This window comes from Pinus tabuliformis, chromosome 6 (assembly GCF_031772625.1).
Source record: "Pinus tabuliformis cultivar Carrire ecotype Pingquan chromosome 6, CPIR1, whole genome shotgun sequence".
NCBI lineage: Eukaryota > Viridiplantae > Streptophyta > Pinopsida > Pinales > Pinaceae > Pinus > Pinus tabuliformis.
The window spans coordinates 49,475,161-49,496,285 of NC_142292.1; positions in this window are offsets into that span (position 1 = coordinate 49,475,161).

The window sequence follows — 21,125 nt, forward strand, 5'->3', positions numbered from 1 at the left end:
TTTTCTCTCGTTATTCAGACTCCTACGTTTGACGTTTATATGGCCTTGGAGAGTTAACTCTCCACTCGCCTAATCCAAGGCCCTAAAAATCCTAATCTTGTTGGTGTAACTTGACTAAAACAAAAAGTTCTAGTGAATTTTAGTTAGTGCTTGATTTTATTAGGCTGTTCTTTAAGTCACAAGGTAACGGAAGTGAAACTAGTGGTGTTTTTTGACGCAAAAGAAATTAATAAAAACTTAACTACATGCACATGCACTTTTTTGTTTTTCGATGAAGAGCAATTTCTATAGGGTTCAGAGGTACTTCTAATAAAACAAATTTTCCTTTTCTTTTTGTTAATGCACACTTCACACTCACAAAAGCTAACAAAGCTATATATGCCTAAAAAGGGGATGCAAATCTATCCTCATGCAATAACTATATGTGGATGCAAGATCTAAAACTACTCTGAAAACAAAAATGAAAGTTTCTTGCTTATCAATCTTTATCTTGCCACTTACAATGCCTAGATGGAATATGAGATGTTACCATTCATTTCGTCTAAACACTAAAAACAAGTTCTAAGACAAATGTAAAGCACTTTCACTTCACTAAAAGGAAACCAAATGGAAAGAAAGTTCAAGAAAGCAAAACTAATATTTTCAAAAGATTTTCTTCAATGCAACAAACAAAAAAGTCTTTTCAAAAAATGCTCTCAACAACACTGAAACTTGTGATTGAAGAATAGGCAATTAAACACTTTTGCGAATCAACACCACTCAATGGATGAAAACCCAACAAAAATAAATGTGTTTGAAATCGCTCTTAACAATCAAAAGCAGCAATGAAAGCCTTGGCAATGAAAACCAAAAAGATCAAAAAGACAAATTCCAAGAAAGTGTCAAACAACAACTTTCATGAAACAAAGAAGTGGATGGTCACAAAAAGCGATCTTGTCAAGCAAACAAAAAGTCACCAAAAGCAAGATTAACACAAAGATTGTGATCAATCTCCCTACTCCGATGAATCAGAGTAGCCAAGATTCCTAGCAAGAAATCTTGCGTGCTTTAGCAAAAAACGATGACGCTTGCAATCAACAAAAAACAAGACCAATACTCCTTATAATCAGAGAGAATTCAGAACGAGATGCTCGCTGTAAAACAAATAACTGATACTGGAAAATGATTGTTTCAGACTGACTCAAACCACCAGACAAACCTTCAGAGACTAAAAGATTTATAAATCTTGAAAATTGCAATATATACGCGACTGTACTTAAGTACAGATTGCATGTATACGTGACTGTGTTTGAGGAAACATGCGTATACACGGGTTCACTCAAAGAAACAAGCGTATATACGCTTCTGTATCTAAGAAAAACAGCGTGTATGAAAATCTTCAAGAAAAATTAAAAACAAACTGAAGAAACTGGCAAAGCTTAAAGTTCAAGAATAGACCAGACAGTAACAGCAAGCAGACAAGGCAGCTGAGCCCTGATTGGCTTGAAAAACACCCAAACTAGGAACAACAAGAGTGTTGTCCCCAGTGGAGTCGCCAATTCTGATAGAGGGAATTACTCCCCTAGGGCTTTTTGGGTTGAAACCCTAGCAGAATGAAAGTTATCTATTCAAAGAAACATGCATTCATACAGCCATTATGCTATTATAAGCAAATTATATGATAAGGGTACGTACCTTTGGTCCTACGTTTGAGAAGGCCTTTAGGGTCCAAACCCTTCTTGGAGTTCCCTTCTTCTCTTTTGTCCTGCAAAACAACCAATTCAAAGAACACAGTAGTATATGGACAAAAACTTATAAAGAAATCATCTTCATGTTACAAAGAAAGGTAGTTAGTTATGAAATCCAAACAACCTTTTATATATGAATTCTAAACATGAATATCATTAACATAAAGAAGATTCATTTCGGGAACCAAGACATGTGTTTCTTTTATTATAGACAAATAAAGTACATAAAAAGGAACATTTTCACCTGAGTCACCTTCAGCAGGCTCCAAGCAAAGCTTCCTTCCGGATCCGTTCCAGCCTCAAGCCTCTAAAAAAATCCTTCCATGACTCTCTCCATGATGTCATAAATGGTGGATGAACATCAACACACAAGGAAACAAAGGTTTCCTGTACAAAATGGGGGAAGTGCAGAAGGCACAAGGGACTTCAGACCTGGTCAAGGGAAAAATCTCAGCATAACCTTTCTCTCTCTTCTCTCCTACCTTAGGCCTTCCCTTTGATGTCTTTTTATACCATCTCCAAAGTAGTTTTTTAGTTAGGAGTTGGTTGGGAACAGTTGGGCCACGGGCACTAACAGGTGATCAGCAGGTAAAACCTGCGATCTCCGCCCGAAAATAAGGAGTGCTATATTTTTTTAAGTGTTTTAATACATACACACGGGTTGGCTATGCACATACCCGCGTATACACGCGTTTAACTCAGGGCAATGTCGCGTATAAGGGATAAAACACTGTTTTTTAAATTTTAGGACTAGGTCTGGAAGGAGGGGTTGCCCTAGGCCATGAGTACAGCATCACAAACCATAAGAGTGAGATTTGGAGCTATAACACTTTCTTTCTGGATGCTCTAGAATGGTTTCTAAAAACAGTCTTTATGTCCTCATAGGATAGTTGGTAGATGTCTCCCCCAGCTAGTAAATGGAGGGTGTCTAAAAGGTATTCCCGAATTCCCCTGAGCAGGACCAACTTCAAAGACTCAGGGTCAAGTGTACACCTGGCCCTTTTGCAACTGAGCTAGAACCTCTCTTCATAGTCTTCCAGGGACTCATCACTTCCTATGATCATTAGGAAGATTTCTTCTTTAGTATATTTTGACCTACAATAGTCTCGATACTTGTCATTAAAGGTCTATTGCATCTGTGCCCAAGTTTTGATGCTATTTCCAGGTAATCCCATGAACTAGCACAGTGCTACGTCCTTGAGAGTAGAAGGGAACATTTTCAACTTTTGCTCGTCTTCTACATAGTCATAAGTTCGACAGATGATAGCAAACTCGAACAAGAAGGTGTCAGGACCTTCTGTAGTCAGACCATGGAAGTGAGGTAGGATTGAAGGAATTATATTCTTCATTTTGGTGTCCCCATTGGTCTCTCGAATGGGAAAGGTACCCTCTATTCTCTCTCCATTTCCCCTAGCATTTCTGTTTTCAGCCATTGGCTCCAGAGTAATGTTTTCTTCTTCTTCTACCCCAATAGGTTCCTCAAATATGTCTGGTTATTCACCTAAGGTTTCTTATTGATTGTAGCCACCGAAGAAGAGAGAAGGTTGGCTATGTGAAGCAGTGGGGGTGTTGGGAAAAAAATTTCCTCAGTTATCTCTATTCCTACGAGGCATGAAAGGAAATCTTTTTGGTTGGTTTTTGTTTCTTTTTCCCCACACTGAAAGTACCTGCAGAAACTGAAATTGTGATTGAAGAAAACAAATTACAACTAGCTGAAATAAACTTGTTGAATGGAAATTTGCAAAATTGAAAAGGAAAGCAAGGAAATGCAGAACTGAAAGAAAAGAAATGACTAGTCTACTTTTGCTAAAATAAACTATTAGCAGAATGTTGCAATAGGAAATAGAAGAAAGCAGTAATCACAGAATACTCTAATTCTTCCCCGGCAACCGCAACAAAAAGTGGTGAGTGCAGTATTGCAGCAAGAATTCTGCAATTCCTGGGCTGTCAACTTTACTTTTATCAACCCGGTAGTTTGTAACAAACTTGGAAGCGTCGATGCTATATGCACAAGTACTAGTTCTCACTACAGGTTGTCACTTCGTCAGCCGGTGCGAGATCACTAGGAGCTCAAGCCAACTTCTATAGATTTCAGAAGAAGCTCTATGTGTGATGAAAGGAAATAAAGATTACTCTATATATGTTATTCTAATTGCAGAAAGGAGAAAGTTTGGAATGTAAAGCAAAACCTAGTAAACCCTAATTAACAAGCTAACTCTACTTTTGCCAGAAACACTATGAAAACCATGAAAGAAATGCCATTACCTACTCAAGGAAGTAAACAACATCTAACCATGCTATTTCTAGAAGTAAATATGCAAAAAAACATATTTTTGGATTTTTATGTGTTTTTATGCGAATTTAACATGCATCTAATTTATTGTGTGTGTGTGTGGCAGCGAACAAGTGGCATTAGAGGGCGGTTTCGAAGCTTGGGAGGATGTAGGATGGTGCGGATGGGTCCTAGGAGATCTTAGGTGGCCTTCTGGAGGCTTTTCCCACACTCAGCCTTCAAAAGAAAGCCTACAGGAAAAATTACAGGAGGACACAGGAAAACTACAGGAGGAAAACAGGGAAACTACAGGAGGCCTACAGGAGGAGGCCGAGATAAATTTTCGTTGTTTTGAGGGTGTGAGAGTGGGTGGAAAAGGTGGATGAAGGTTGGAATGAGTTGTTAGGGCACATAAGGTCTACCATGAATCACCAAGAGAGAGAAACATGATTGGGATTGCTCAAGGAGAGAGGAAGAAGTTCTATGAAAAATGAAGGAAACTAGGGTAGAATTGAGGTGAGGTTTGGGAGACCTATAGTGAATGGATTAGATGGAGGGTGTGATTGTTGGTAAGATGGCCTATTTCTAGAAGAGATCTGTTGCATATAAACTGACAGTCAACCAATAAAATCAAGCAACCAATGATATGAGTGCATCCTAGGAAAAACAGAGTTTTGCATTAAAATGGCCTAAACTATGATGTATAGAAGGAAATGCTGGGAGATGCTATAAGAAAGGAAAGCATGCAAAAGGACTATTGAAAATCAGGAAGTGAACATGATAAACAAAAGCAAAGAAAATATGGACTATCAACCTACTAGAGAGCTGCAAACACTAGAAGTCCTAGGAATGAGGAAAATTTGTGTTTTTTGGGCAGCAAGAGAGTCTTTGCGTAAAATCATGGTCCCAGAGGGAGGAAGAGAGGCCAAGGCACTATTTCTAGCCTTTTGAATCTTCTCTGATCATTGATTAACCTGCTACAGAAATCACAAATGGAAGCAAACTACTAAATCATCAAAAGCAACCTATTCTTAACCATAAGAGAAATACATCTAACATCAAACTAATCTACAAACTGAAGTAAAGCATATAAATACAAGTAAAGAAAAGCTTGGCTACTTGGATTGGGCCCTAAACCAAGAGCTTCAGCCCTCTAAGGTAACTCAATGCTAGCTCAAAAAGGATTCCATATTCATTATCAAAAAATAGCAAGATTACATAAAACTGTCATAAAATAGTAAGCTCGAAATTTGAGCAGAGTTTACACAAGAAAAAAGTTGACCCTAGTGAGGCCCTAGGCCTCTCTACTTATACATCTGAAGATACCAACAGATTCCTTAAAATTAGGGAGGCTTGGCTTCCAAAACTCAAGATAACTATCAATCATCTTCCACTTGCTCAGCTACCTTCTAGTGCATGATTCGGCTGCTTGTACTTCGAGTTGAATGAATGGGAATTCGAAGTGAGGAGAAATATATGAGGGGGATTCCCTCCTATAAGTCCTCTCCTCTGTCTACTTTGAGTTATTGTTGCAGTTTGACCACTAGATCCTTGATTTTAACCTTGAAATCCATCAATAATCTGCATTAAATACATGTTAGACCACATGGCATAATAACTAACTGAACTCACCCTATAAGCATAAATATAAATAGAAAATCATACAATAAGCTAAGAGAATGGTTTAGGAGGTAAAATGAGCCCATATAATTACCCATTTATGAGGCTCATCAATACCACTAGTTTTCTTGTCCTTTTGCATACAAGGCTATACCACATCTTTTTGTTTGCGGATCCTTCTTTCTCCATATTTTGGGATTTAATGGAGTTTGCTCCTTTTGAGCTATTTGCTATTTACTCCTGCATTCAAATTCTTCATGGACAAAGTTGTTACATATTGAGCATTCTATTTCATTTTCAAGAAGATAAAAGCTATTATAGGAAATTTTCTTGATCCCTATCACATTCCTTTGATTTCGTGCTTCTCTAGTCATGATAGTTTTGTAAGCAACACATTGAGTAGCTTTGTGTCCAAAATTATGACATGAGAAACATTGACCATTTAAGAAGTTCCTACGATTATCGAATCTACTGACCTGTTGATTGTAGTTTCTATTGATATTCTTTGAAGCAAATTGAGTACGATTTACCTGAGGTTGATTATGGCTTCCATTCATATTGAGCCTGATTTATGTGGTGATCTTCTTTAGCCTTTGTTGACGATTGTCGCACTGTTCATTGCTCTTTGCTACATCAAGATAGATTTTAGTGGAAGTTGATGGCTTCTGTGACTGAGATGTTTCTTCAATGTATCCAAGACCTGTCTTTATCAGAGGAGAGCGCTGCACTTTGATAATTTCATTTAAGGTTTCTGATCCTTTAACAAATCTAAGATTGAGAGCTTTTGTTTTCTCAAGATCCTTTCTTAGACCCATAATTTCACATTCTATTTTTTCCGTGTGTTTTTCTCTTTCAGCTAGTTGGTATGTCAAGGTATCTATAATCATATTCTTTTCTTCTAAACGGGTTTTGAGTTTAGAGATTTCTTCATAAAGGTCATCTTCATATAAAGCATCTAAAAAATCATCATCTTCATAAGCCATCAGAAGTCTATAATCATTACTATTTTCATCTTCATCACTATTTGATAAACCATCACTATCTTCATGAGTATAGTAGCTCTTTTTACTTACACTTTGTTTTCTATTCCATTTTACAGATTCCTTCCCTTTATCATATTTATCTTTATGAGAACATTTGGTAGCATAATGACTGACTATACCACAGGCAAAACATTTGAAAGGTAGCCTACCTCTGAATCTTCTAGAACCCCATTGAAGTTTCTTGACAAAGTTCGCTTCCTCTTCTTCTTCTAAAATATGTCCTGATTCATTGAGTTCTTCTTTTCCTTTTGCTGAAGCTTTAAATGCGGCTTCTCTCATATCTGATGGACCTCCTTTTCTCATCTCAAAGGCAATTAAGATTCCGTGAAGCTGTGTCATAGTAATAGTCTATAGATCCTGCTTTTCTTCTATGGCAGATACTTTTGATTCAAATTTAGGAGATAGGGATCTTAAAACTTTTTCAACTAAGGTAACTTCCATTATCTCTTCCCCCAGATTCCTCATTCAATTAACAATCTCATCTATATGTAAGAAGTAACTAGTTATACTTTCATCATTGTGCATCTTGAGAGTTTCATATTGAATTCTGAGAGTTTGCAGTTTAGCACGTTTTACCCGAGAATCTCCTTTGTAGCTTAGAACGATTTTGTCCCATATTTCTTTGGCTGATTTGAGCTGCATAACTTTGACAAACCCTAATTGTGACAGACTTCCCAATAATGTATTAACAGCCTTGGCATTGGTTTCATATTGCTTTTTACCTGTTGTATCTGTAGGAATTGCTAATGGAAATGTATATCCTCCTTACACAATTTCCCAAACATCTGTTCCAAGAGATTGAAGATAGGTTGTGGTTCTTACCTTCCAATAAACAAAGTTGCTCCCATCAAAGATTGGCGGTCTGATGGATCCCCCGCTTTCTTGATTACTCATGATGATGGATCTTCCTTCAAGCTTCTTCTGAAGGACCTGCTCTAATTCTAATTGTTGGAAATAATACTAAGAGGGGGGGTGAATCAGTATTAGCAAATAAATAAATTTTTCATTTCCATAATAAGATTCATATACGTTACTTTAGTTAAGGGAACTCATGTGTACATGCAACTGTGTTTAATGAAACTAGCGTATGTCCAACAAACTTAAGATTCAGTTAATTCATCATATGTGGATCTTTAATAAGTGCATCAGAACTTCATTAACCATATAAACAGTAACCAGGTGCAAGAAAAACAGAACAGGTCATCACACATAAGAAACACACATGAACAACAAGATATAAGGTGGAAACCCAATGTGGGTGAAAACCACCTGCTGCAATCGTCTCTGTCTTCTTTTAATAATAAGAATATTCTGTTTACAATTTTTGTACTGGAGCAGTATTATACCAATACACAAGCTTCTACCTGCAGAAGGCTACAACCTTCTGTTGTTCTCCAGCTTCTATTGGAATGGGGCTACAACCCCCTAGCTCTTGTACTCGCTGATATGTTTACTAGTACGTAGGTGTCGGCCTACAGAAGGCTTCTCTTTTCTTCCAAGGACCACATTTCATAAATTTTTAGACTAAATCCATCAACAACCTCATTCAATCATCAAATATATTTGCATCAACCAATCTCCTTTAGAACCAACCACAATCGAATCAATCAATCATTCTATCAATCTAATCATTCAGAATGTTGTCACCAGAATACAGTAACCAAAACCCAAGCAATAACCCAGAACACTACAACAGCAAACAGAAGAAACTAAAACATATTTTATAAGGTATACGCTACATCCATGTTTCGAACCTACATGCATACGCGCTTTCCTCAAAGCGAACCCGCGTATACGCTGCTTTGATATTCAGAACCAGCATGTATATGCCGTTTTTCTGAAGTGAACCTGCATACAGATATATAAATGATGATTTAAACATTCCAGACTTCAGTCATACCCAGATCATATCATTTACATAATAATATATGCGTCAGTATTCAGATCTAGAATATTCATGAGCAAAAACACATAATGATAGTTCATTTTACGCCTTAAGATCATGATCCATCATTAGATCTAGTTCCTCATCATCTGCTAAGGTTCCTCCTTGGTTTAGATCTAGAAATGCACCATAACCCAGTAACCTGCATATTAGATCTCACACTTCATCAGATATTCGATACTTGCACACTCTTTGGCCTAATGATCTTCTCCTTCTTTTATAGTTTTAGGCCTTTCTCAATACCATGGACCAAAACCTTTTAGGACCAATACCTTGGACCAAATACCTGGGGTCAATACCTCGGACCCGATACCTTGGACCAATACCATGGATCAAAATACCATGGACCAAACACTTAGTTTTCCAAGTTATACGCGCTTTTCCTTTTGTGAAGTTCGTGTGTACGTATACGTGACTTGTACATAGTGAACCCGCGTGTATACGCGACTTGGCCAATGGTGAACTTGCGTATACCTCTCTTTCTTCATTCTGTGAGGTCTGATATGTAATTCTGTGTTGTTAACCTGCTGAACTGTGCTCTGTCATCTAAGTGAGTTTCCTTCTAAATTGATTCCTTGAAGCTGCCATGCATTTCATCACATCTATAAATACTACTGCCATGCATTCTGTCACATCTGATATCTCTTCTGTAGATTCATCTAGTCACTCTGCTACAAGTGGGCTGCCATCAAGTACAACACATGCATGATAATTCCAACAGGGGAGTCTTGTATTTTCAAGGAAGTTGGTTTCCTATGTTTTGAATTAATGTAATTATTAATGTTTTAAGTGATTTTAATGAGAAAAGCTAGAATATGGATTTAATTGAGTATAGTGAGGCATATTGGTAAATATTCTCGAATGTAGGAGAACATAAGAGAATTAAGATAGTTGAGAGATTTGATAATTAATTGTAAATCTTAGATTAGGAGCTAATTCATGATTTTGTGGATTAGAGAGGATCCTTAGAGATAAGGAAGAGATTTTAGGATTTTGTTGAGAAGATTATGGATCTAAACCAGGAATTGGTTGTAGAATCCATTTTGTATAAATGTAAGCCTAAAGTCATAATGAGGGGTTGGTTAGCTAGTTAGGCAAGTCAAGTTAGTAGTTGTAGGTTTCAATTGTAAGCCTACGGGCAGATTGTGAAACAGAGGCCACTGATATTGGAAATCAGGCCTGAGAGAAGAAATTGTGTAAATATATGTTTATTAATACAAACAACTCAATTCTGAGTTATGTGTGGTTTGAGTATTGAAGGATAAATTGTGTGTGATTTAGAGGTTCTACATAGTAATTGTATGCAAGTGGATACGGGCAGAACATAGAGAAGAAGAATGATACAGAGGATCGTATGGATCGTTGAATCCGATTGAATGATGAAAGTTAAGCTCAGGAGGAGTTGCGTGGCAAAATAGTGAAAGAATCAGAAACCCTGAAGTAATTTGAAACCACGACAGAACATTGAAGAACTAGCGTAAAATCCCAAGTGAAGAGAAGAGTGAAGAAGTGAAGTGTCGACGCACAGGAGTTGTTGGATCTATATGATCAATAGACGAGATTTGTTTGTGATAAGCGGCCAGGATTAAGTCGCACAGAATGGAACCAAGAAATGAACAGCGAAGATTCAATCTAAGTATTTGCGGAAGGAGAAAGGTAGGAATCGATCTAGACCATCAAATCGACAGATCTGTTAGATCGACTGTGATCAAAAACTGAGCGGGGGTAGAGAGTACGGGATGCCTTGATCGTGGTTGAAGGCCCACAATTGTTATTAGCCATTAATCACAAAAGCTAATGCTTATGTCATAGTCCACTACGGCATTAAACCTATAGTTAACCCACGTGCTAGTTGGAGGGACGCAGATCATAGGATTTATTGGCTTCCGTCATCCAACAGATATTAGCCATAAAGACGATTGGATAACAATCTCTGAACCGACCCGAAGTTTTATAGACCGAGGACTTATGATTTGTATTAGCTCCATGAGGCGGTTAAATGTCGTGCAATTTTCCAATGCAATATCATTATAGACCGTCGGATCAAATGGGTTTTGATCTACGGCGCAGAATCATCGAGAAACTATGTTGATCGAAAAGGATATCAACCGTCGGATTAAAGGTAAGATCAATGGTGGAGATTGAGCAATACGATTTGTGGAGAGTGGACCCGAGAAGGTTATAGGTGCGGTTTTATTCCATTTGAAGTTCGGTTGTGTTATCACATATCACATGCGAGAGGCAATGAAGTCACAAGTTGGTACGATGCGAGATTGCGACAACCGTTGATCTGGTAGACGAAATCAATGGTGGAATGCATGATCGCATCCTGTTGATCAGAATTTCCGAATGTTAGATTCTGAAGAGTCCTTTTGAAACCCTGCGATTGCAATTGCGATAAAAGAAAGCATCGGGTAATGTGTAGAGACTAAGGAAAAGGCGAAGAAACATGAAAAGGTAAGTTATGTATGCTTTGCAAAAGATTTCTATTATACGAAGAATTATAATAGAAATAAAGCGTCGATAGAAGGTTTATGGGTAAGTTTGTCTATAACCAAAGTAAAGAGTGGGGATTGGTTATATGTGCGGCATTAAGGATTAACAAAGGTTTATGAGGTTGAACAAAGTCCCGATGAAAGGATTAATTAAGGGTAGTTTGGGTTAGTTAACAAATCATTCCACAAAGATTTAATAAAGGGGGCCTTAATCCTTAAGTAATGAAGATTTGACCAAGTAGGTCATTGAAATTCTTGGGAAAGACAATATTATGCATTTTATATGCATACTGTGGGTATTGCAGGTTATCCCTGCATCATCTAACCATTGGCTTCTATTATGAATCATGGGATTCTAAACATCTGCATTTATTTCATTAAAATCTGTATCTTCCTTATACATGTCAATCATTTCTTCAAATCCCAAAATGCCAATCTTCAGCTCCTACACAACCAAATTCACTCAGCTCAAAGCATCAACAACTTTATTTGACTTACCGCTTATGTGCTTAATAACAAAGGTAAAACTCTTTAAGTAATTCACCCACTTAGCGTGCTTTTGGCTCAACTTTGGCTGATTATTTATGAACTACAGTGCATGATTACCAAAATACAAAATAAATTCTTTGGGCAACAAGTAATGCCTCCATTTCTTTAAAGCTTGAATAATAGCATAGAATTCTTTATCATAGGATGAGTACTTCCACTTGGCCTCATTCAACTTTTCACTGAAATAAGCTATAGGTCTTTGCTCATGACTCAGTATAGCTCCAATTGCTACCCCACTAGCATCAATCTCAACTTGGAAATTTTTATCAAATCTTGGTAGGGCTAAAACAAGTTTTTCAATAATCTTCTTTTTTAATAGTTTGAAGTTTCGGTATGCTACCTTTGTCCACTTAAATGGTTGTTTGTTTTCCTTTATTGTTTCAACTATCAGTGCACAGATCTGACTAAAGCTTCTTATAAACTTTCTATAAAAACTTGCAAGACCATGAAAACTTCTTACCTCAAATACACTCCTTAGAGTTGGCTAATTCAAAATTGCTTGTATCTTTTTTGGGTCCATCTTCAAACCTTCTTTTGAGACTACAAATCCCAGGTAAACAAGCTCTTTCTTCATGAAACTGCACTTCTTCAAATTTATCAACAGCTTCTCTTTTTGTAAAGTATTTAAAACCAACTTAAGATGCTCCAAATGCTCTTCTTTATTCTGACTGAAAATTAGAATATCATCAAGATAAACTATCACGAATTTTCCAGCATATTCTTTTAAGACCTCATTCATCAGTCTCATAAATGTACTTGGTGCATTAGTGAGTCCAAAAGGCATCAATAACCATTCATACAACCCACTTTTAGTCTTGAACGCAGTCTTCCATTCATCCCCCTCTATAATCCTTAGTTGATTGTATCCACTCTTCAAATCTATCTTAGAAAAATATGTTGACCCACTCAAGCAATCCATCAAATCATCCATACGTGGTAAAGGAAATATATACCTAATATTAATCTTATTTATTGCTCTAGAATCGATGCACATGCGCCATTCACCATCCTTCTTTGGACTGAGCACTGCTGGTACTATACATGGACTTAGGCTCTCCTTTATCAGTCCTTTATCCAACAACCCTTGCACCTGTCTCCCAACTTCTTCATTTTCCTGAGGAGTTAGCCTATATTCTTCTTTTTTTGGTAAGCTCGCACCAGGTATTAAATCTATGTGATGCCTGATACTTCTAATTGGTGGCAATGCACTTGGAAATTCATCAACAATAATATCGACATAATCATTTAGCAGATTTTTAATTTCCACATGAAGATTATCTAAATTAGTAGAATTCAAAATTACCTTGGGTTTACCCACAACATCAAAATGTATTTCTTCCTCCTTTTTGACTTCACGTAGCAACTTTTTTCCAATGATCATCAAAACATTTTTCCCAGTTGTTCCTTTGTCTACTTCATCATTCAAAGGTAACAATGTGTACTTCTTTACATCCTTCTATAATGTATATGTGTTCTTCCTACCATCATGAACAACTTTCATATAAAACTGCCAAGGTCTCCCCAGCAATATATGGCCCACATCCATTGGCATTACATCACTTAATACCACATCTTTATATGTACCAATCTGTATCTCTACCTTGCATTGTTCTGTCACCAAGAGCTGATGTCCTTTCTACAACCAGGACACTTTGTACGGAGTAGGGTGTGTTAGCACTCCAGGAAACTCTCCTAGGTTGTAGCTCGGAGATACCTGGTAACACATAAATCTTCAATATCATTCTCGGAACTATTGGAATGGATGAAGGTTTGGATCAAGTTAGATAACTGTTTCAACTCTGTTTTCACTCTAGACATGCATGAACACCCTCAGCTTGACAAGGCTTTAGACCACTAATGCTCAATAGTTTATAGATTCAATGGATAGATGGAGAATACTGACTGTACTGGCAGATGCATACATAAACATATATGAATGGCTAGGTATAAGAAGTAAATGAAGCTTGCAAATCTAATTTATCAACGCAGAGATAAGATGACAGTTATCTGGCATTAGACACAAAATAAAAAATGAATAACCTATTCAATTGCAAATCTAATTTATGAATGCAGAGATAAGATGAAAATTATATGGCATTAGACATAGAAGAAAGCATGAATAGCCTATCCAAGTGCAAGCTTAAGACAGAGGAGAAAATGGGAATTGAACATGTAACACCAAAAGAAGCTTGTATTACTAGAATGAAGATGAGACGATGCAAGGAACAGAGTATCCACAGTCTCCAAAAGTTGAACCCTTGTTCCTTCTAACTTTCATCCATTTATAGGCTTTTTACAATGCTCTCGGGCCCTCTAAGGCTCAAGATGTCTTAATCAATCCGCTCTGGCTTCTAACTACTTGATGTCATAATTAGACAAGCATGAGAACAGGGGCTCTATTTCTAATAAACACAATGGCCCAATTCTCATCATTTCGCCACGTTGTCAGGTGGCTCACATGTGTTGTGATGTTCCATGATCATTTCTGTTAATCCGGCTGCATCGTGCTGTTGTTTTCTCCCATTTCGGCCATGGATTCTATTATTTCGGTTCAACCATCTGACTGTCACAAACACTGACAGAGCCAACAACTTTCCTCCCCAGGTGACTGATGGGAAGCGGTGTACAGGGGCATATGGGCCATTGGATGGGATGGATCGACGATTAGGATGGTGGTCAGGTGGCGGAGGGTGAACTACGATGATGGTGAACGAGGGCCGTTGGATCGAGAGAAATGGACAGAGGAGATCAAACGCAGGAGGCCTGAAGTTGTGGCGGGAGCGGAATAAGTCTGAGCCGTCAGATCTCAGATGAGAGGATAAAATGGCTATCAGGCGATAGAAGTGTTTGAAAGATAATGCCCAGGAGTGGTTTCATTTGAGCGGGAACGGTTTCTATTAGGCAGTAAGCAGTAAAGGTCGGAGCCCACCCGATGCCATTCATTGGGCACCACGTGGCAGCGAAGGAGAGAGAGGAAACCGCCTTTATCGGGTAGGTATCCTTCTCACTTGTTGCTCGAGTGAAATGCATGACAATCGTTAGATCTGGCGGGAATGATCTAACGGCGATGATTTATCGAACATGTAACATCAGTCGGGTGAAGTGTGGACCGTCCGATCAGTGGGAAGATCGACAGTGAGGGACGCGAAGGTACGGGATGTCCTCGAGAAATGTGCAAAGGGCGCATATGGGTGGGTTTGAAATGACATACAATAGCCTTACGGAACCCTTTCGGATTCAGTTTATCGCATCAACGCTTTATCCTTTGTATTTTGTTTGATAAACAAAATACACAAATACAAAGGAGATTGTTGTTTCCCAGAACTCAAATCATATCGAATATGCTTTATAATGTTATCGGGTTCGGCTAATCACATTGCACATCTACATGTGCATAGGCCCCACTCCATGGTGTTTCTTCGATGTGATATAGCGATGCGATCTGATCGCATATCGCGATAACCCCGGGTTGTTGTAAGTGCTCTATCATTGTTTGCCTATTACAATTCGTTGATCAGATCTGGACCGTTGATTGGCCAGATCAGACAGCTATTGTGCCAAGTTGTTGTAAGCCTCTGCTAAGCCTTATTTCACTGTTTTCTTGTGTTTTTACCTCCCGATAGTGTTTTTCCGCCATTCTAAGGGTTCTTTTCCTGTGATGGTTTTGATCTTTGGCATGATTTTACTAGCTTTTGAAGACTTAGAGAGAATATTTGGATCCATTTTGGGCCATATGCCAACAGGGTTAACAGGGTGTACCATCTTGACGAAACCCAGTTTATCTACCATCTCAGTGGAGACAATATTTTCAGTGCTCCCACTATCAATCACAGCCTTGTATCCTGAATATACTTTTCCTTTGAGCTGGTTCATTGGCTTATTTTTCTGCCTTAAGCAACACTATTTTTAACAATAAAGACTCTCCCACCTCAAGTGGCTCTCCTTTCCCCATGACCCATGTCCTAATTCTCCACATGTATAAACCTGAATTTCCCTTCCTCGACTTCTACCTCTAGGTCCAAATCTTCCTCTACTAAAGTCACCTCTCTATGGTGGTCGATTACTGGAACCTCCTACTTCATTATGAGAGTTCTGGAATCTTGGTCTGGAAGCTCCTCTTCCTCTTGCCAGATTTTTACCTCTATTTCTCTTACTTTTCTTTCTCAACAATTTCTCCTCTGCCTTCAAAGCTTCTTGATAGGAACCTTCAATTGTCTTCAGACTTAGTAGACTGATTTCATCTTGTATATCATATCTCAATCCATTGATATATATTCCTACCTTTTCTATGTCATCTTCAGCATGTCCTGATCTAATGCTCAACTTATAAAACTCCTCTGTGTACTCTCTAATAGTCATCCCTTTCTATCTTAAGTTTTGTAATTGTCTGAAAAGGTTTAACTGGTAATCCTTGGGCATAAATTTACTTTTCAATTTGCTCACCATTTTATCCCACTGCTTGATCTTGGGTCTTCCCTTCCTTTCTCTGGATACTTGTAGCTCATCCCACGAGATGGCTACATGTCCCTTCAATCTAGTGGCTGCAAATTTCACCTTTTTCTTATCTTAGACCTCTTCATAGTTGAAATACTTATCTAATGCACTGATCCAATCCATCATCTCTTCCACATTAAGGTTTCCTTCATATAGAGGTATTTCTACCTTCGGTCTTCCACTTGATTTTGCCAACATCTTGAGAACTTTGGCTGCTTCACTTTCTTCCTCTTCTTCTTCCTCAGAAGATTCTTCTTCAACACTGGCATCTCCCTCATCAGGGACTCTCCTCTGAACAGTTTCCATCTCCTCCATTCTTGTGTGAAGATGTCTAATTTCTTCAAGTAGTACTGCATTGGCCACATGTCTTCCCCGACCTATGCCAGCTCCTCCTGTTGGGCATCAGATCCCTCGCAGTAGGTTTTGGGGCTTAAAGCCCGAGTTTTCGTCAATTGTATTGTAAGACTCCACAAAGTGCGGGCGCGGAGCGCAAAAGTCTAAGATGAGTCATAGGGTTGTCTACCCTAAGAATTGTAAAATAATGTATAGTTGTGTCGGCCTACCCATGGTCCGCAGACCATGGAATTGCATAAATAGAGTGAGGCTCTAAGTGTAAATATAGTATTTTTTGGAAAGCAAGTAATCAAAGGCATGATTAGAGCATAGGGGGAAAGTTGAAGTGTATTGGGTCGTAGTAGTAGGAAGAGGCTTTGCAGCTGAGTGCACAGAGGCCTAGTAGAGTCTGCATCTGAGTGCATGGATCCCTGTAGCTAAGTTCACAGGGCGAAGTTGGTTCTGTAAGTGGGATTATACTTGAAAAGGAATACTAATAAAGATAAGTTTGATTCGAAACATTGTGCATCTATGTTTCTATTTATCCTTATGCATTTATAATGTTTATGATTACGCGCACTTACCTGAATGTTGGATGAAGTAATAAGAATATTGGGCCCTCACAAATTAAGTTAAGCACTAATATAATAGCACAGTAAGAATAGAGATCAGGGTAGTACTTTCTTCATGCTCTTACAGAGGTGCGTGGAGATAGTGGCATAGGTCGAGAAGGATAGACAGCTACACTGAGTAGCGCAAGCACGTAGGTTCGAACTGTGAACCTCTAGGAACCTCATCAAGACATCCCTAGGGTGTGGAAACCTGGTTCCAGCACCCTCCCATACTACTTCGAGTGAGACCTCAGTCCACGCTCCGCAAACTATTGTCGAAAGGGCCAGTAGTACCAAGATTTTCTTGGCTAAATCACTTCTGAACCTAGGTCAAGCCCCACTAAGCCAACAAATGGTTCCGTTGCTGGGACCGGGATTTTCATAAGGAATCTCTGATGTCGTGCCACTGGAACCCAACAAGGAAGAAAATTGAAGAGTGGTTGGATAAGAAGATTCATGAGTTCACGACACAGGAAAACAAAACTCCACAAGTATCTGAGAAAAGGTGGTTGGATCACTACGTGTATACAGAAATCCACGAGATTTTCTTTGTGTCCTTTCCATCTAAGTTGTATGAGTGGATCGCGAGGTTAGCCGACAGCCAGGGAAGGTGTAGGCTCGACCAACCGATAGTGTGGACTCCAGAATTAGTGCGCAGACTGGAAGCCTCAGAAGATAAGATAGCGCGAGCTATGGACCACTGGCTCAACCGAATAATAGGAGGATTTATCACTGAGTTCGCGGTGGACACAACCGTCAGTTATAGTGAGGCAGAGCGACATTTTCTCAAGGGAACGCAAGGTAAGTATATTAAATCTTTGAATACCTGGATTAAGATGTTGTTATGTGAAAAGCAGGTTATGCGAATAAATTAATGTTTGGGACTACGTGGAGTGGAAGAATCTACAGAAGCGGAAGTAGTGAAGAATTAGAAAACAATCCCTTAATTTCACCCTCGTGGGAGAGCGAGGATGAGCTCGTGAAAGTTTCTCCGAGAAGCATGGTCAGTTTGATAAGGTAGCGGATTCCGTGGTTACCACCCACACTGCCACCCACTTCACCTCCTTCACCTCCATCTCCACCCACTCCACCTCCACCACCTCCACAGTTCAGTATGGCGAGCACGATCAAACTACCAGTATTCAGAGGAGTAGGGAATGAGGATCCGGACCAATTTTGGTTCATGGTAAGAGTAGTATGGGAAGCACAAGGTGTCACAGATGACAACATTAAGAAGGCTACATTGGTGAGCACACTGCAGGATCGCGCATTAACGTGGTACATCAAACACTTTAACAACCACCCAAATGCAGAGATAGCAGAGATCCAAAATGTGTTGAACAGAGAATTTAGCAGGCCAAAATCAAAAACACAGTCAATCATTGGGTTTAAAGAAATCGTGATGCTTCCAAGCGAGACTCCCTGGAATCTGGACCAAAGACTGAAGAGTACGATCCACGAGGCCAATATGACACTAACGGATGCACAGCATCGCGCATGGTTTGTAGCATCTCTGACACCACACTTGAGGATGGTGCTGTCACAACAGAAACTTTATACCCAGGCCAAAGTGTTGGATATGGCGATGAGATTACATGAGACCTCGATATAGGACCCTGGGTTGGGAGTTTAGCAAATCCACACGCAACTACAGAATCTATGTTTGGAAATGCAAAGCTTGAAGTAGGATAGGGCATCCTGACCAGAGGTGCACAAGGAAGTATGGTGCATAAAATGCAAAGGCCAGGGTCATGACAAGGATCATTGTCCAGTCTACTTGGCAGGAGGAGAGCCAATGTCGTTGAGAGTGGAGGCGCAGGCAGGGCCGAGCATGACACCCGCTTTATGGTACGTGATCTATCAGATAAGAGGGAAACACATGATGGACAATTGTCATTTTCTGTATAAATATACACAGAAACCCCAGCAATTGTTTTGTAACTTCTGCAGGTCGGTAGGCCACGATGAGTGCACTTACCGTAGTTATGAGCTAAATATGGATCGGACCCCAGCCTATAGGATGCATACCGAAATGCGAGCCCTCGACCCAGATGCGGGGATGGCGTGCACTAGATTTCAGGGGCGAGGTCGAGGACGAGGAGGAATGGGACCAGGCAGGGGCCGTGGATAGTTAATTTGTTACAATTGTGGAGGACCAAGGCACTATGCCTGCGACTATACCAACTTGATGAAGATATCTTATACGTATTGTGCTCAGTTTGATCATGAAACAATAGATTGTCCTATGTTGATCACAAAGATGCATGAAAAAGGGGTATTCCAGCCTCCCCTGACTCAAAATATACAAATGATGAGGTCTGAACCACGTGAAGAGGACCCGAATGTAAACATGATGCTCAGAATTGGTGCGACCATGGGAGAGGATAAGGCAAAGCAGCCAGAGGAAAGTATATGGGTTCATAAGGCTCCTACAAAAGAACACGAGTTTGACTTAGAACGCATAAAGGAGACATTCATGGAAGCTAAGAAGAGCTTCATGGAGGCCTCCACTTCAGGTAGTAAGGATCAACCAGAGCCAGGAATGGATCCTTTAATGCTTACTACCTTACTGGAGACATGCATGAAATTGTTGCGCAACAACAAGGTGGTTAAAGGACTTCATGAACTGATCACCAGGTGCACGAGGTCAGGGGAACCATGAGTCGTCCAGAAATTGGGGAAGCATGCGTTGTACACTGGAAGAGAAATGAGGTTGACAGCACAGATTGGGGAATATGAAATGGATCAGGTAATCCTAGATCTGGGTTTGGACGTGAATGTATTAACGAAGCAAACATGGGAACGTATGGGCAAGCCCATGTTACAGTGGTCCCCTATTCAATTATGAATGGCGAACCAACAGAATATTTTGCCCATGGTAAGGTTGCAAGGGGTAACAGTTGATATTGAAGGTGCAAGCACACAGACGGATTTTTAAGTGATAGAGATTGTCGATGACAGCAATCCCTATCCCATGTTGTTAGGAATAGATTGGGCCACCGAGATGAATGGAGTCATCAATCTGAAGAAGCACAAAATGATCTTCGAGAAAAAGTCGCTACGCGTAGTAGTCCCACTGGACCAAGCCGAAGGAGCACGCTACACTGAACCAGTGTGTGACGATGAAAGCGATGATGATCTTGATTGTATTTACAAGATAACTGCTCGAGATCAGGATTGGGCGAATCTGACTACGGATGGGAGGATCTCGTGGGAGCGTGAAAGCTCCTGCACTTCAGATTCAGATGAAGAAGTAGAGCACTGGCAGAATCGGTTACATGAAGTGACAACGTTGAATTGCAACATGATGGTTAGATCACTACGTTGTGTAACAACAGAGGCAAGAGAGATGCCAACATATGATGGATTGACATAGGTGGATGAATTCTTGAACAAATTTGAAAGCGCAATACCAGAATAGCAGTGGTTCGATGCGTTGAAGTGGGCACTGTGCATAACTCCTGCACGATGGTGGGGTATACATCAAGGAAATTTTGAGGATTGGTGCGGATGCAAAAGGATGATGCACACACAATTTGGGAAGCCACAGCTGTGGTTAGAAGACAAATATGATGGACGAGATGACCCACGTACGCACCTCACGAAATGGACCAAGGTCTATGGGGAAGAACCACAGCCTGAATGGGTATACTTATTCTACCATACCTTGGATATAATACCCATGAATTGGTATACTGAGACAAAACTTCGACATGGTATGGGAAAATGGGATTTCTTGCGAGAGGGATTCTTGTTAACATTCACATTTGAAGACCAGTGGTCGGATACTGTTGAAGATGTGCTACAAGTAGTGAAAGCCGCTATCTTTAAAATACCACAACAGCCAATGGAAGCACTTCAGCCAGAATGGGCGGTACAATTAAGTAGCGCATTGGAGTGTTATAACGTATAGGTGGAGGAGGAGGATGATGACCCCCGAAATATTGATATTCCAGAAATCGAAGGCCGTCGCGAGGTTCGAGGACCATCAATTGAGGATCCTAACATCACCGCGCTGCTAAAAACAAAGCAGTTA